This window comes from Schistocerca gregaria, chromosome 1 (assembly GCF_023897955.1).
Source record: "Schistocerca gregaria isolate iqSchGreg1 chromosome 1, iqSchGreg1.2, whole genome shotgun sequence".
NCBI lineage: Eukaryota > Metazoa > Arthropoda > Insecta > Orthoptera > Acrididae > Schistocerca > Schistocerca gregaria.
In genome coordinates, this window is record NC_064920.1 from 705,796,283 (window position 1) to 705,813,414 (window position 17,132).

Genomic DNA, 17,132 nt, shown 5'->3' on the forward strand with positions numbered 1-17,132 from the left:
ATGCCCATATTTCCTCCTTCAATTTCCCATTTAAATATACTGTTTTTACATCCATGTGATGAATTGTTAAATTTCATTTTGCTGCCAAGGCTTAAAGGTATCTCACTGAGGCATACATGAGATTCTTTGTAATCTACCCCCTGCTTTTGCAAATATCCTTTTATTACAAGTCATGCTTTATATCTTGGTGATGAACTTTCGGAACTCTTCAGAGCGAATACCTATCTTGCCTGTAATGGCTTCTTATCTGCTGGTATATTTAGCCATTCAAATGTTTCATTCTGAGGTAAAGATTCCAATTCTTTCCCCATCACTTCTTTCCATTCTTGAGAGTTCAGGCCGTTCATTGCTTCTTCTGCTGTTAAAAGACTGGGCTACATAATTTCAAAATTCAGATATTCTTTTGGTTTTGGTACACGAGAAGAACGCCTTACATTGTTCTCTTCATATTGTTCGTCCTCAAACTCATTGTCATCATAAATAATCTCAATTTGCCTTTGACTGTCCTCTTCCTGTTCTTCACTTTCTCTTTATTCATAAAGTGTCACTCTTGGAACTAGGCGCAATTAACTTTGTAGTCTTGCTCCCTTCAGATTCCTTTCTATTTTCAAAGAATACTACATCTCTGTTTGTAACAATCCTTTTAACAATGGATCCATTAATTGGTAGCCCTTTGAATTCTCACAACAGCCTACAAAAATATACTTTTCAGCTTTTGGGTCCCATTTTCCTCTTAGCTGTTTTGGAATGTGCACCATTGCATCACACCCAAAAACTCTTATATTGCTTAGGTCAGGTTTCCATCATACCCATATCCCATAGGGGGTTTTATTCCTAAATGCTTTTGTAGGTGGTCTATTGTTCAAATATACATCTGCTCAAAACTCTTTTGATAACCCAGCACCAGTTATCATTCTCCTTGCACTCTGCTGCTGTTTCACATGAAATATATTGTTTACACAACTCCAACATCCTCCAAAACAACAAAGATCAAGAAAGAGGGTGCAACTCATGAAGAAGGTTCATAGGAATAAAAAAGGAGCAACAAAGGTCATGAATATGCATCTACTACAGATAATCCTGTTCCAGCATCAACAATAAGAGAAATGTGTAAGTGTCCATTAAAATGCTTTCAGTTGGATAAAGAATGTGTTCACTGGATTTTGGGCCTTGGGAGATTTTAATAAGCAAAATGCCTACCTCTTTGGCAGTTTGGCAGTATAGAAGCATGTTCTGTAAGATGGAGATGCAAGAAAAATTCTCCAGAAAGTTGTTGCAAAAACAATATTTTCATTTTATAGAGCAAAAATTAATAGAAAGTCAGTGTGAGTTTGTAAAAAATCATTTATGAGCGTTCATGGCCTGCACAATCACAGAGGCGTATCAACAATATAATACTTAGAATAACAACCTCAGATGGAACACCTTCTTCTGGTAAACGACATAAACATATAAAAAGGTCTAACGTTTATACCACGATGCAGTGAATGGTGTCCATGCTCACATTAAGTCCATTCCCAAGTACTGTTCTCATTACAGTAGGTCACAAAATCCTGAAAGAGTCTACTTGGGCAGTGATATGAATATCACACAGCTGTATGAAAATTACTGTCAGTACTGGAAGGATGGCATCAAGGGATCACCAAGTTAGTATTGGAGGACAGCGTGGAGGGTAAAAATCGTAGAGGGAGATCAAGAGATGAATACAGTAAGCAGATTCAGAAGGATGTAGGTTGCAGTAGGTACTGGGAGATGAAGAAGCTTGCACAGGATAGAGTAGCATGGAGAGCTACATCAAACCAGTCTCAGGACTGAAGACCACAACAACAACTGCAAGGATGCAAACTACAAGCAGTATCTGAAAGTAAGTACAGAAAAAATATTATGTGAAGAATATATTATAGGCTTTAAATTCCCAGCAGTAGATACATGTAAAACATGCAACTCCCTCCAGATAAAAACAGAAAATCGAACAGAAGAAGAGAAGTCTGTTACACACATAAAAAGGGACTGCACTTGCATTTTGCTGAATCTTTGAAGTCCAAACTAAATGAATTTTCAGAGTTGTCCAAGCATGATCCTAATATGCATGTGATATCCACAGATTTGCAACAAACATTGCCCACTCCCAACCTCAGTTCCTCTGTTGCCTTCTACTCAAGAAAATTGTGGATATTTAATGTTGGAATACCTGATTGTGGCCAGACTATTGGACACATGTTTGTATGGGATGAAAGTATTATATACTGAATGGTAGAGATGAGATTGGTAGCTGTATCCTCAAATATATGAAAACAACACCCATCTCTGCAAAAAAACTTACTGTTTTACTGACAGCTGTGGGGGTCAGAACAAGAAATGGAATATAATGGCAGTTTGAAGATATCTGGTCCACACAAAGTGGTTTGAAGAAATTGAGCATTATTTCCTTATTCCTGGACATACGTACTTGCCTCTGATATGGACTCTGCTAAAATTGAGAAGTATCAGAGGGGACAATCCAACATATACTCTCCTTCACATTGGAGAGAAATAATTGCTTCTTGTGGCCATAAACACAAGTTCACTGCCATAAATATGGAAAATGGTGATTTCTTTGATATAACAGGAGTGAAAAATGGGCTGCTTACTACTAATAGGAAACAATGTGTTAGTGGTGTTCAGCTTAAATTTTCAGAGTCTGTATGCTTCAGATTTGAACAAACCAACCCATGAGTTGAACATGGAGTTTGAAGAGATATCTACAAGGAAGAAAGGGAACACAAGTACCATTGCTCCAAGACTGAAATACAACAAGCCTATTGAAATTAAGAAAATCTAACTGAATGATATAACGAAGGTAATGGATTATGTTCCACCAATCTACCATGACTTTTATCACAACTTTCTGCCTGCTGCTGTTACTGATGAAGATAATGGAGAAGAAATATTTTAGGCTTTTAGGCCATTGTTAGATCTATTTTTAAAATGCAACATTGTCTGTGAAGAAAGAAAGTAAATAAACATTTGTTTGTAAGCACTTATAATGTTAATGAAAATATTTGTCTAATATGGGTTACGTTTTTTGTTCAACGTAGTGCCAGGCAACATACCACCTCATTTTAAAATATTAGTTTCTATTAAGGTAGTTTAAAATATTTATATTATGTCTCATAACACAAAATAAAATACACCAGAGAAACATATTACTTGGGTTCAACCAAAATTTAATCAATCACATAATTTTAGGATTTGTTCAAATATTAATATGGCATTATCTCAAAAGCATAAAACTGTGGCTTGGCTTTTCCTTGCCGGGACCCCCTCAATTTGTGACAGTGTCCAGTACTTTGCGTGAGACTGGTACAGGAAACTGCTTTACTGTTTTAATTTCATTGAGTATTCCAGTGCCCACTTCGACTTTTGCAGAAATTGGGTGAAGTTTTGGCGGTGCTGGTATTGGTTGTGGTTTAGTAGTATTAAAAAAGTTGTTGCTTTCTTAGTAGAGAGAGAATTTCTAGATCACTATTGTTAGTTCTTTAAATAGTTCTTTAGTTGTAATTGAACTTAGGTAGTGCAGATATTAAGTTTCTTCGGTAACTGCTTAAATTTTACCAGGAGTGAGAAGTGGGGGCTTTGTCTTAGGTTTGTGAATAGTGGGTTATGGTGTGGGATTTGTCCAAAGTATTTTCATTGGGGGAGGCGGGGAAGGAATGCAGTGGTGACACCAGTGGGCATTTTAGTGATATCCTCTTGTGGGAATGCAGAACCTGTAGCAGAAATAAGTTGATAGAGGAGTGTAAGTGTAAGATCTGTGTCCTTAAGGTGCAGTTACAAGATGCAAAGGAGGAAATAGTTTGAGGAGGGTGAAGGGTGGTGGGGAATGGGAACTGGCAGTTGATAAGAAGGCAGAAGGAGGAGGAGATATTCAGAGAGTTGCACTTTGCATATATGGAATAGATTTGACCAGCTGTTCAAGTTGAATGGAGAGGAGCTTCTCACAGCTGTAGGTGTATGAAACATTCAGTAGTCCTCAGCAGTTAGGAAACCTAAGTCAGTTGTAAATTCTAACAGAAAGACGAAGGTTCTGCTGCTAGGTAATGGTGTGGGCCAGCAGTTGCAGGAAGTGTTGGGGAGTGAGTACCAGATCACCTGCATTGTGAAGCCTAGTGCAGATTTGGGCCAGGTCACTGACAGCATAGAGGAGTTATGTAGGAACTTTACATAAGAGGATCAGGTAGTGACTGGGTGGAGCAGGGAATAGTCTTGATAGGGATGGGGAATATGATGTAGTGGTGACCTGTAAAAATAGCTACTCAAACTGGTGGCACTAATGTGCACTTTGTGCAGCTGTTTTGTCGTCATGATCAGCCTCATCTTAAAGTTGATTAGATTAGATTAGATTAATACTTGTTCCATAGATCATGAATACAACACTTCATAATGATGTGGAATGTGCCAGGTTAATAAAAGATGTCTGTACAAGATATTACATTACACAAAATATTGCAGGACACTAATGCTTAAGTTAGTTTTTTTCCCTCCCTTAATTTATATCTAAAAATTCAGCCAATGAGTAGAAGGAGTTGTCATCTAGAAATTCTTTTAATTTATTTTTAAATGTTAGTTGGATATCTGTCAGGCTTTTGATGCTGTTTGGTAGGTGACCAAAGACTTCTGTGGCAGCATAATTTACCCCTTTCTGTGCCAAAGTCAGATTTAACCCTGCATAATGAAGATCATCCTTTCTCCTGGTGTTATAGCTATGCACACTGCTATTACTTCTGAAGGATTATTAACAACAAATTTCATAAGTGAATATATATACTGTGAGGTTACTGTGAGGATCCCTACATCCTTAAATAGATGTCTGCAGGATGACCGTGGGTGGGCTCCAGCAATTATTCTGATTACACGTTTTTGAGCAATGAATACTTTTCTACTCAACAATGAATTACCCCAGAATACGATACCATACGAAAGCAGTGAATGAAAGTAAAACATCATTTACAATTACATCACTTAGTTCTTGGTTTTTGGGTGTTATTACTATACGTGTACCATCAGCAAAAAGAACTAACTTTGCATCTTCATCAATATGGAATGGTAAGTCATTAATGTATATCAAGAACAGTAAAGGACCTAAGACCGAACCCTGTGGGACCCCGTACTTGATAGACCCCCAGTTTGAGGAATCAGCTGTTGTATTAACGTTACATGAACCACTTACTTCAACTTTCTGCATTCTTCCAGTTAAGTATGAATTAAACCATTTGTGCACTGCCCCCCTCAAACCATAATGATTTAGCTTATCTAAAAGAATTCCATGATTTACACAGTCAAAGGCCTTTGAGAGATCACAAAAAATACCAATGGGTGATGTCCGGTTATACAGAGCATTTAATATTTGATCAGTGAAAGCGTTTATAGCATTTTGTGTTGAAAAGCCTTTCTGAAAACCAAACTGACATTTTGTTAGTACTTTATTTTTACAAATATGGTAGGCTACTCTTGAATACATTACTTTCTCAAAAATTTTTGATAGAGCTGTCAGAAGAGAGATTGGGCAGTAGTTGTTGACATCCTAGGTATCCCCCTTTTTATGCAATGGTTTTACAATGGCATATTTCAGTCTATCGGGGAAAACACCCTGCTCCAAAGAGCTATTACATACGTGGCTGAGAATCCTACTTATCTGTGGGGAACAAGCTTTAAGTGTCTTGCTGGAAATGCCATCAATTCCGTAAGAGCTTTTACTTTTCAGTGAGTTTATTATTTTACTGATTTCAGAGGGAGAGGTTGGTGGAAATACAGTTGTTTCAAACTGCACAGGTATGGCCTCTTCTATTAGAAGCCTTGCCTCTTCTAGTGAAGATCTAGATCCTATTTTCTCCACAACATTTAAAAAAAAGATTATTGACAATATTTCCAATTTCAGATTGTTTGTTAGTACACTTGTCATTCAGTTTTATGGCACTAAAGTCTTCCTGTGCTCTTGGTTGCCCTGTTTCCCTTTCAATAATATTCCAAATTGCTGTTAGGTGTGTTAACATGGGGCTGGAGAAGGCACTGCTGGCGTAAGGCATGGCTCAAATAGCAGTATTGAAAGATGAGTCTATCAATAGAATGGGTTTCACTAGGCATGGACTGCACCTCAATAGGTATGGGAAGGGGAGGCCGGCAAAGAATATAGGTGACAGTGTAGTGGGTGGTGGTGGGATCCCTCATGGAAAATTTCTGTAGTAGTTGGTGTTAGGGCCACACCTTTTTTTTAGATTGAAGTCAGCTCCTAGGTATAACTGCTTAAATAAAGTCCCTCAACAAAGGAATCAGCTTCAGAGGACTTCAGGTATCCAAACAGAGAAGGAATTAGTGTATTTCAACAAAATATAAGAGGCAATAGGGATAAACTTTGTGAACTGCTTATAGATGTTGACACTGACATTATTGTTGTAACATAGCACCACTTAAACAATTTGACAATTCAGAGTCTTCCTTTACCAAGATGCAGGTTAGGAGTTCTTTGCAGAGTGGAAGAGTGGCCATGTACATAAAAAACAGTATTCCATTTGAGTCTGTAGACGTATCACAGTACTGCACTGAACAAGTACACTATGTGATCAAAAGTATCTGGACACCCCCAAAAACATATGTTTTTCATATTGGGTGCATTTTGCTGTCACCTACTGCCAGATACTCCATATCAGTGACCTCAGTAGTCATTAGACATCATGAGAGTGCAGAATGGGGTATTCCACAGAACTCACGGGCTTTGAAGGTGGTCAGGTGATAGGATGTCATTTATGTTGTGTGCCTGTACATGAGATTTCCACACTCGTAAACATCCCTAGGTCCACAGTTTCTGATGTGATAGTGAAATAGAAATGTGAAGGGAAACATACAGCACAAAAGCGTACAGGCCGACCTTGTCTGTTGACTGACATACACTGCTGACAGTTGAAGAGGATCATTAAGTGTAATATGCAGACATCTATCCATATCATCACACAGGAATACCAAACTGCATCAGGATGCTAGTACTATGACAGTAAGGTGAGGAAACTTTGATTTCAAGGTCGAGTGGCTGCTCATAAGACACACATCACTCTGGTAAATGCCAAACGAAACCTCGCTTGCTGTAAGGAGCGTAAACATTGGATGATCAAATAGTGGAAAAATGTTGTGTGGAGTGACAAATCATGGTACACAATGTGGCAATTGGATGAGTATGTGTGGGTATGGTGAATGCCCGGTGAGCATCATCTGCCAGCAGTGTAGTGCCAACAGCAGAATTTGGAGGTGGTGGTGTTGTTATGGGGTGGTCATCTTCTTCATGGGGGGGCGGTGAACAGCTTTTATCCCTTGTTGTTTTGCATGGCACTATCACATCACAGGCCTAAACTGATGTTTTAAGCACCTTCATGCTTTCCACTGTTGAAGAGCAATTCAGGGCTGGCTACAGCATTAGTCTGAATTAATAAGAAAACATATGCCATCACATGTGTTCTCACTCAGGTTCATGATTCTGCATATCATGTGTGATGCTGGCATTTTTGGCCATGTGACACTGTTGTTCATCTATTTACTGTATCACGGAGAAATACACTAAATGCAACATTTGGTATGTAAGGAGAATTTTGGTAAATAGAGTAGTTGTAGAAACCAATGTAGATGTGAAACAGCTGAACAGTGAGCAACGGAAAAAAGTGGAACAAAATATCAATGCTTAATGACCCTCTTGTGGGAGAGGAGTGGTTTAGTATTCAAGTAAAGGTCAAATATAACTAAATATTCCGCAAAAAACAGAAGCACTCAGTTGTCGATAAGCTCATGAAAGAAATAAAACTTGCTAGCTTGCAGAGTTATCCTTTCACAAGCTAAACTAAAATAAATACACACACACATACAAAACACACACACACACACACACACACACACACACACACACACACACACACACATATACAAAAAACACACACACGCACACACACACAGATGCACGCACACACACACACACACACACACACACACACACATGCCTATGCCTTAATGTGATGCTGGTTAGCCTAGATGTATTTTCAGAGATTGGCCTGTAACCCTGGTGCAAAAACTTTTGAGGAAGATAACTGACTGAATAATCTTGAGGCACATCATCTACAGAGTTGCAGTTTGTATGTATCATACGGAAATCTTTTCATATCTTATCATGTGTTTCTTTATGTTTTTTAATTAATTTATTTATTTATTTATTTACATGTCAAGTTCCGTAGGACCAAATTGAGGAGCTAATCTCCAAGGTCATAGAACGTGTCAGTACATGAACTTACAACATAAAGGTAATAGCAGATAAAAATAAATGTTCATGAACCTGAAAAAAAGTCAGTCCACAAGTTTAAGTAAACACTATCAGCAATACAATAAGAATCAGCTTAATTTTTCAAGGAACTCCTCGACAGAATAGAAGGAGTGACCCACGAGGCAACTCATCAGTTTCGAATTGAAAGTGCGTGGATTACTGCTAAGATTTTTGAATTTGAGTGGCAGCTTATTGAAAATGGATGCAGCAGTATACTTTACACCTTTTTGCACAAGAGTTAAGGAAGTCCGATCCAAAAGGAGGTATTAACCGAGTGAAAGCTGCTTATTCTTGGAAATAAACTAATATTGGTAACAAGAAACAACAATAAGGAATATACATATTGAGAGGCCAATGTCAAAATACCCATCCTTGTGAACAGAGGTCGAAAAGAGGTTCGTGAACTCACACCACTTATTGCCCGAACCGCCCGTTTCTGAGCCAAAAATATCCTTCTAGAATGGGAAGAGTTATCCCAAAACATAACACCATACGACATAAGTGAATGAAAAGAAGCAAAGTAGACTAATTTACGTGTCGAAGTATCACTCACTTTTGATACCGTTCGAATAGTGAAAATGGCAGTATTAAGTCTTTGAATAAGATCCTGAACGTGGGCTTTCCATGACAGCTTACTATCTATCTGAACACCTAGAAATTTGAGCTGTTCAGTTTCACTAATCATATGCCCATTCTGTGAGATTAAAATGTCATCAGGTTTAGTTGAATTGCGTGTTAGAAACTGTAAAAACTGAGTCTTACTGTGCTTTAACATTAGTTTATTTTCTACAAGCCATGAACTGAGGTCATGTACTGCACTACTTGAAACCGAGTCAATGTTGCACACAAAATCCTTTACTACCAAGCACGTGTCATCAGCAAACATAAATATTTTAGAGTTACCCATAATACTAGAGGGAATATCATTTATATAAATAAGGAACAGGAGAGGCCCCAACACTGATCCCTGGGGCGCCCCCCACTTGACAGTAGCCCACTCAGAGCCCATATCGAAGCCGTTATCAACATTGTGAATAATGACCTTTTGCTGCCTGTTGCTAAAATAAGAGGTGAACCAATTGCGAGCTACTGTCTTTATTCCGTAATGGTCCAACTTTTGGAGCAATATTGTGAGATCAACACAGCCAAATGCCTTTGTTAAATCAAAAAATACGCCAAGCGTTCCAAACTTTTTGTTTAGCTCACCCAGTACCTCACAGAGAAAAGAGAATATAGCATTTTCAGTTGCCAAACGACTTCTAAAGCCGAACTGTACATTTAATGGCAAATCGTGTGATATAAAATGATCAATTAACCTTACATACACAGCCTTTTCAATAACTTTTGCAAACACTGATGGCATAGAAATAGGTCTAAAATTATCTACATTGTCCCTTTCTCCCTTTTTATAAAGCGGCTTTACTACTGAGTACTTAAATCACTCAGGAAACTGACCATTCCTAAAGGAAAAATTACAAATATGGCTAAATACAGGGCTAACATGTGCAGCACAGTACTTTAAGATTCTGCTAGACACTCCACCATAACCATGGGAGTGATTAGATTAGATTAGATTAATACTTGTTCCATAGATCATGAATACGACACTTTGTAATGATGTGGAACGTGTCAGGTTAATGAAAGATGTCTGTACAAGATATTACATTACACAAAATATTGCATGACACTAATGCTTAAGTTAGTTTTTTCCCCTCCCTTAATTTATATCTAAAAATTCAGCCAATGAGTAGAAGGAGTTGTCATCTACAAATTCTTTTAATTTATTTTTAAATGTTGGTTGACTATCTGTCAGGCTTAGCCTTCAGTGATTTAATTATTGACTCAATCTCCCTCTTGTGTGTATCACAGGCGAGTATTTCAAACGTCAATCTCCGAAAGGCATTTGCTAAGAAATTTATATGATTTCCTGTAGAAACTAAATTTTTTATTTAATTCGGAAGCAATGCTCAGAAAATGATTGTTAAATACTGTACATATATCTGATTTATCAGTAACAGAAATATTATTACTGCGAATTGACTTTATATCATCAACCTTGTACTGCTGGCCAGACACTTCCTCCACAACTGACCATATGGCTTTAATGTTATCCTGTGAATTAGCTATTCTATTTGCATACCATATACTTTTTGCCTTGCTAATAACATTTTTAAGTACCCTTCAATACTGTTTGTAATGGGCTACTGTAGCTTGATTGTGACTACTTCTAACATATTGATATAATTCCCACTTTGTTCTATATGATATCCTTATCCCACTAGTCAGCCAACTTGGTTGTCCATTACTGCTAGTACCCCGTTTAGAATGTTCTAATGGAAAGCAACTCTCAAAGAGCATGAGAAATGTGTTATGGAAAGCATTGTATTTATCATCTATATTATCGGCACTAAAAACATCTTGACACTCTTGTTCCTTGACAAGTATTAAAAAAATCTCTATGGCTGTTGGATTAACTTTCCTGCATAGTTTGTAATTAAATATGACATAGGTTTGAGTACAAAAACCTTTCAGTGTTAACATTTGTGCATCATGGTCTGAAAGGCTATTCACCCTTTTACTAACAGAATGCCCATCTAATAATGAAGAATGAATAAAAATATTGTCTATGACTGTGCTACTGTTCCCCTGCACCCTAGTTGGAAAAAACACAGTTTGTATCAGATCATATGAATTTAGGACATCTACCAACATCCTTTTTCTTGCACAATCATATACAAAATTAATATTGAAGTCACCACATATAACTACTTTCTGGTACTTCCTACAAAGTGAATCGAGAACCCTCTCTAGCTTAAGCAAAAATGCTCTGAAATCGGAGTTAGGGGACCTACAAACAACAGCAATTAGAAGTTTAGTTTCACTAAATTCAACTAATGCTGCACAACTTTCAAATATCTGTTCAGTGCAGTGTCGTGATATGTTTATGGATTCAAATTAAATACTGTTTTTTACGTACAGAGCCACTCCCCCACCCCGCAAGGAACTCCTTGAGAAACAGCCCGCTAATCTGTAGCCTGGTAAAGGAACCCTCTGAATTATCAAATTATTTAAGTGGTGCTCTGATATACCAGTAATTTCAGAGTTAACATCTATTAGCAGTTCACTAACTTTATCTATGATACCTCTTATATTTTGAGGAAATATAATTGTGTTAAGTGTCATAGTACATAAATCTTTGAATATTATATCATACTTTTTCTTCTGTTTGTTCACTTGTAGTCAAGTGTCAGTGTCATTTATAACATAATTAAGGTATTACATACACCCATCAACATTTACAATATGTACTCATATTTCTTTGTACAGCAACATGAGTGTTTTGACTATACATGTTACGATCAATTTTATGAATGTCATCTCAAATGATTATACGCCAAATACAAAGGAATAAAAAAATACAGTTATGCTTTAATAGGCTCAAAAGTTCAATAAGTAACCTGTGTACCATTATTTGTATGAATATTTTTTGTTTAAGAAGACATCCATGGATAAGAGACAGTTTCATGGCAATGTCACTTTCAAATTTTTGTATAGTATATTCAACAATTGTCAATGAGAGATTAAGAGCTGATACCTCTCATTTATGTGTAATACTGCTGAAACTTCACCTAGACACCAGAAAATTTTGTGGATATGTGGAGCCTTCACATTAGTGTTAGTTAGTATTTGAACAAGATTGTGGCCTTGCCATCAATGCACACTAACCCATCCTATAATATGAGGCATGAGCACAGCAATCTTAATGATCAAATCAAAGTAAAAAGAAAAATTAACTTCACAATCCGATTTAAAATTTATTTGATATATTTGTGCTAAAACAAGTCCCAGAACAAATAAATTGGCATCAGTTTTGAAAAAAGCAATGGAGATACGATGTTACATTGCAGTTTTTGACAAACTGACACTTAGCCTAATTATCATTCATTTGTTTCAAGTAGGAAAACCACATAATAAGTTTAACTCTAGTAAACCTTTACCATCATTCTGTAAATTGATGAAACCCATCTTTATTAGGCCCTATGTCTAGGTGTGCGGTGGCCCCATGTTGTCATGTTTGTCAACACCACCCCTATTGTCAACCCAGATTGCAGTAGTTTCCAATACATGACTTTTCATTGATTAATTTCACATGATTTCATGGTTGGGGCTATCGCTTTACTGATTAATAAATCACCAGCTACAGGCCTTACTAGCGTCACAGGAGTGTGCTGAGCACAAAGCTGTAGCCTCACAATGTTGTAGCACTAAGACTTCATTAATGTCATGTGTTGCGTTAAATGAAGCAAGTGATGTTAACAAGAGGAGGGGGATGGAATAGCAAAGAGAAGGGGGGAGGGGAGGACCTAGGGTCAGAGGAGAGAGGCTAGGAACACAGTGGGAGAGAGAGAGCTTGACCATGATGAGGTTAAAAACTTTCAGGAATGGCGGGGGAGGGTAAATGTAACAATCTGAGGAATGCAGTCCTGCTCCAGAAATGACCAAGTCAAAAGTTATAAGCAAAAATCATTCTGATACCTCAGACAATGGGATACATGTACTGGTACTGCTGTTGCTAAGGTTGAAGGGGAGGCAACTTTTAGACACAGTAGTATGCACCAAAACAAAACAAGCAAAAAATGTTTAGTAAACTTGGGTTCCAAAATGCATACCTTAAGAGCTATGAGCATTTGTCATCTTCGATGCCGTACCATCAAACCCATCTCTTCTACAGGACAAGTGTCCATAGCATTTTAGTGGCCTTATTTGTTGGGCATTTTTTCCAGTTGTGGTTCATACTCCCTCCTCCAGAAATATGGAAACCATAGAGCTTGCAGTAGAAGAGAAGTGTTTCACAGTATTGAAGATGTATTTGTTCATAGCTCTTAATGTATGCCTCTTAGAGCTCATGTTTACAAGTCTTTTTTCCTTGTTTGGTTGGTACTATTACCTCTGAAAGTTGCCTACCCTACAATCTTAGCCACAACAGTACCGGTACATGTATTTCACTGTCAGATGCATCAGAGTGATTTTCAATAACTTTCAACTTGGTCATTTCTGGCATTACATTTACCCTTCTCCATCATCCTAGAAAGTTTATAATATCATCATGGAACCAAACTCTATATGGTGAAATAATACACAATGATTTAGTGTTGGATACAAAGGAGGAAGGGCAAGAGTGAGATTACTTAGTATACAGTGGTGGTAGAAATTCATGCATCTATGAAATGAAAAAAAAGTGAGTGGAAACAGGCCCCCACTTTTTAACTATCCAACCATCACTACTAAAACACTGGAAGGGGGCACCCTTCTCAGTACCCAACATCCTCTTGGACAGATGAGTTGCACCCTCTGGCAGACTTTTGACTACTTTCCATCACACCTAATAACAAAAAGCCACCTAAGAGCCTTTCTGATCAACTGCCAAGTGATATTCTGTCATCTACTCAACTAACAAAATAGCATGTTCCATTCTTATGCTGACCCTAATTCACACAGCTTGCTACTTGGGTCCCGTGTATGGGGGTAATCCAGGTGCGTGGCCTGTCCATGCTTTTGCCTATCAAATGTTACAGTCATAACAAGTATATCTTACAATGTAAGAAACAAAACCACCTGTGAAAGTAGCAGTTCATTTTACCAAATTCATCGAAACTTCTGGACAGACTTTTATGCAGGCCTGACTACCAAATAACCCCTCCATTAACATAAGTGACCAAAGCCAAGGCTTACCACCAAGGGGTTGAGAATACCTGTGAGGACAACATAGTTGACTTCAAAGACTACTTCATAATGTTTGCACCTGTATTCTTTGGTAAACCCCTCCCTATCCCTGTCTACCTGCCCTCCACTGCCATAAAACTATTTTCCAACATCACCTTCTCTGAACTGCATAGAAAAATAGACAACCTAGATAGGAAATTTCTTTTAAATAATTTACTATATGCTGATGATACAGTGATCCTAACAGATAAGGAAGATGACCTTCAGAAAGGAATCTACTTGCTAAAACAAACAAGTGCAAAATTTAACATGGAAATTTCAAAAGAAAAATTAAGACAATGGCCTTCATGGGGAAAGAACCAATCAGAACCAAAATAGTGATAGATCAGAAGATTTTAGAGCAAGTAAACCATTTCAGTTACCTTGGATGTGAAATGACATATGGCTACAGCACAGATATGGAAATTAAGCTTAGTAAATTTAGTCAGGTATGTTGAACAATCAACATGAACCTAAAAAACAAAACCAAAAAGGACCCTACATTTTACAAAACTGTTGCAGTTCCCACACTGCTCCATGGGAGTGAGACATGGGTGATTACCAAGAAGCAACAAAGTCAGATTCAGGCACAAGAAATGAAATTCCTTAGAGGCATTATATAAAGGTTGCAAAAGGAGAAGACTGGCTAAGAAATCAATATATTAGAGAAGAACTGCAAATTTTTAGCCTCAATCATGAAATTCGAGTATACAGAAGAAAATGGAATGAACATCTACAAAGAACTTCCCTTAAAAGCAAGGAATTATAAGTGCCATGGGAGAAGAGACAGAGGAAGACCGCGACAGATATGGGTACTGTAACAGGCAATACCTGCGTAATACCTGAAGAGAAGATGAGAATAAAAATTTGTTGATATAATCTAATTTTTTCTTAAAAATTTTCAACCCCTTAGGGGTCAAATTCCCAAAAAACAGTGAAACCCATTTTTTTTAAATGTCAAACAGAGAAGTGATATACCAAAGTTCATATATTTAGCTAGAGAAAATACTTTCATAGCAAAATAATGTCAAAGAAATTTTCATCTCCTATTTAACCCCGTAAGGGGGTTGAATTTCCAAAAACACTGAAACACTTTTTTATTTAATGTGTAACTGAGAAGACAACTACCAGCTTTCATAGATGTAACTTTAAAAATACTTTAGTAGTTCTATGTTAACGATTTATTTTCAAAAAAACTTTAACACGTTTTCCTACCATAGGGGTTAAATTTTCAAAAATGCTGAAAAACATATTTCTTTATTTCTGATTCAGAAACCAAATACCTGCCAATTTTTGTGGGTATAGCTTCAAAATTGCATTAATAACAATATTTTTCAAAAAAACCTTTGATACCTTATTTCACCCCCTAAGGGGTTGTATTTCAAAAATTTCTTCTTATACGACCCTCCCCTATATCCTTAGCAGTTTGAGCTGGGCGATGATGAGTCAGTGAGTCCGTCACTCGGGACATGTCATTTTACATAGAGATATTACATAACCAATTGCATTACATAATAAAGTTTTATAATATCGTTCTTCGTTTGTATTTAAGTTAGCGACTCTTTGGCACTTAGTTGTAACTTTGTGTTTTAAGTTAATATCATTTAGTAAATAAGAATAACGAGTTCAATTTGAAGTACAGTATTGCATTTGGCCTTTTAGGTCTTATTGTTAATTTATTTGTAACTTCTTCGGGCTCTAGTTGCGCCGCCAGATCACGATGAACACTCATTACGGGTACATGAAGGCCAGGAAATCTTTCTTTCCCATTTCATTTCTAATGTAAGATTTTGAATTCTTGATTGCAGAATCATCTTTCAAGGATCGCTGTGGGCAGTTGGAAAGTAGCTAAAATGAAAAGACGCATTTTTTATGAAAGGGAAAAACTGTTCATCACACTGATCAGTAGCGAATATTGCTATGTCAGATTTTTGCTATACAGATTTCCAGTGATTGTGGCATAAGCCTATCTCAGATTCACTCGAAGGCATTATGCCTCAATTTCAAGCAGAAATATTTGTGTTCTTTAAGACTATTTTGTCCTGAAGTTGTTTTCTCAGGCAGAAGCATGTAAATCCCTTTGATCGTTTCTTCACATGGTTTAAAATGTACATCAGCCGCTGTAATCACATGCTCACTAAAAGGGTGAAATATATTTCAACGGCAACGTACGAGTATCAATATTTATTTTAAAGAAAGTATAGAACTTACATATTTGTGGTTTGTGCCAAATGAAAGGACAAAGCATCAAGCTTGTTCGTATATCTTCGTTGCTGGTAGAGGGCATTACATTAGCTGCTGCTGGAAAATGGCGTCACGTAAGGAGAAGGCGTAGGAGTGTTCTGTGATAGTCCTACAACGAGACAAAATCTCCAGTTACTGTGCTGCGAAATTTTCAAAGATAATAGTGAAGAGAGGCACCGGATAGAAGGAGTATTGTTGCGTGGTTCAGGAAATTTAAACAGACGTGCAATGTGTTGATTCTTCCGCAAACAAGGCGGACTTCGGTCAGTGAAAACAGGGTCTGACCTGTGCATTAGGCGTTCTTCTGATGCCTTCCAAATCTACTCGACGGACGTCTCGTGAATCAGTGATTCCAAGGACCACAGTGCGAAGAATTTTACACGACAGATTGCAGTCGCCTGCGTATAAATTACCGATACGACACGCTTTACAAACAAATGGTATTTCAGCAGTTTTTGCGACGAGGACTTTGGCATGAATGAGTATCTTCAACGAATCTAATGTCCAGATGAGGTTACAAGCATAATGCGAGGATATGGGGTTCAGAAAGTCCACAAATTGCCTTAGATCACATTAGGGATTCTCCTGAAATGAATGTGTGGTGCGGTATAATGCACAACAGAGTCCCGAGCCCTTTCTTTTTTTTATCGAAAAATAATTAATAACTAACATCTCTCTGGATAGACCAGAACAGCTTGTGGGACTGTAACTGTGACACTTGCAGCGTGATGTGGATTTCCAATAAGATGGTGTATCACCACACTGGGGATTTCATGTTAGAAATTTACAT

General features: G+C 37.4%; 1 long non-coding RNA gene across 2 annotated transcripts in view; it reads right to left on the reverse strand.

The window, feature by feature from the left end:
• The window catches only part of LOC126365764 (uncharacterized), a 109,734-nt gene extending 93,313 nt beyond the window's left edge, over positions 1–16,421 (reverse strand). For both annotated transcript variants that reach the window (XR_007566257.1, XR_007566258.1), the window contains exon 1: positions 16,310–16,421. This is a non-coding gene — a long non-coding RNA (uncharacterized LOC126365764). The remainder of the gene's footprint in view (positions 1–16,309) is intronic.
• Positions 16,422–17,132: the final 711 nt, after the last annotated feature.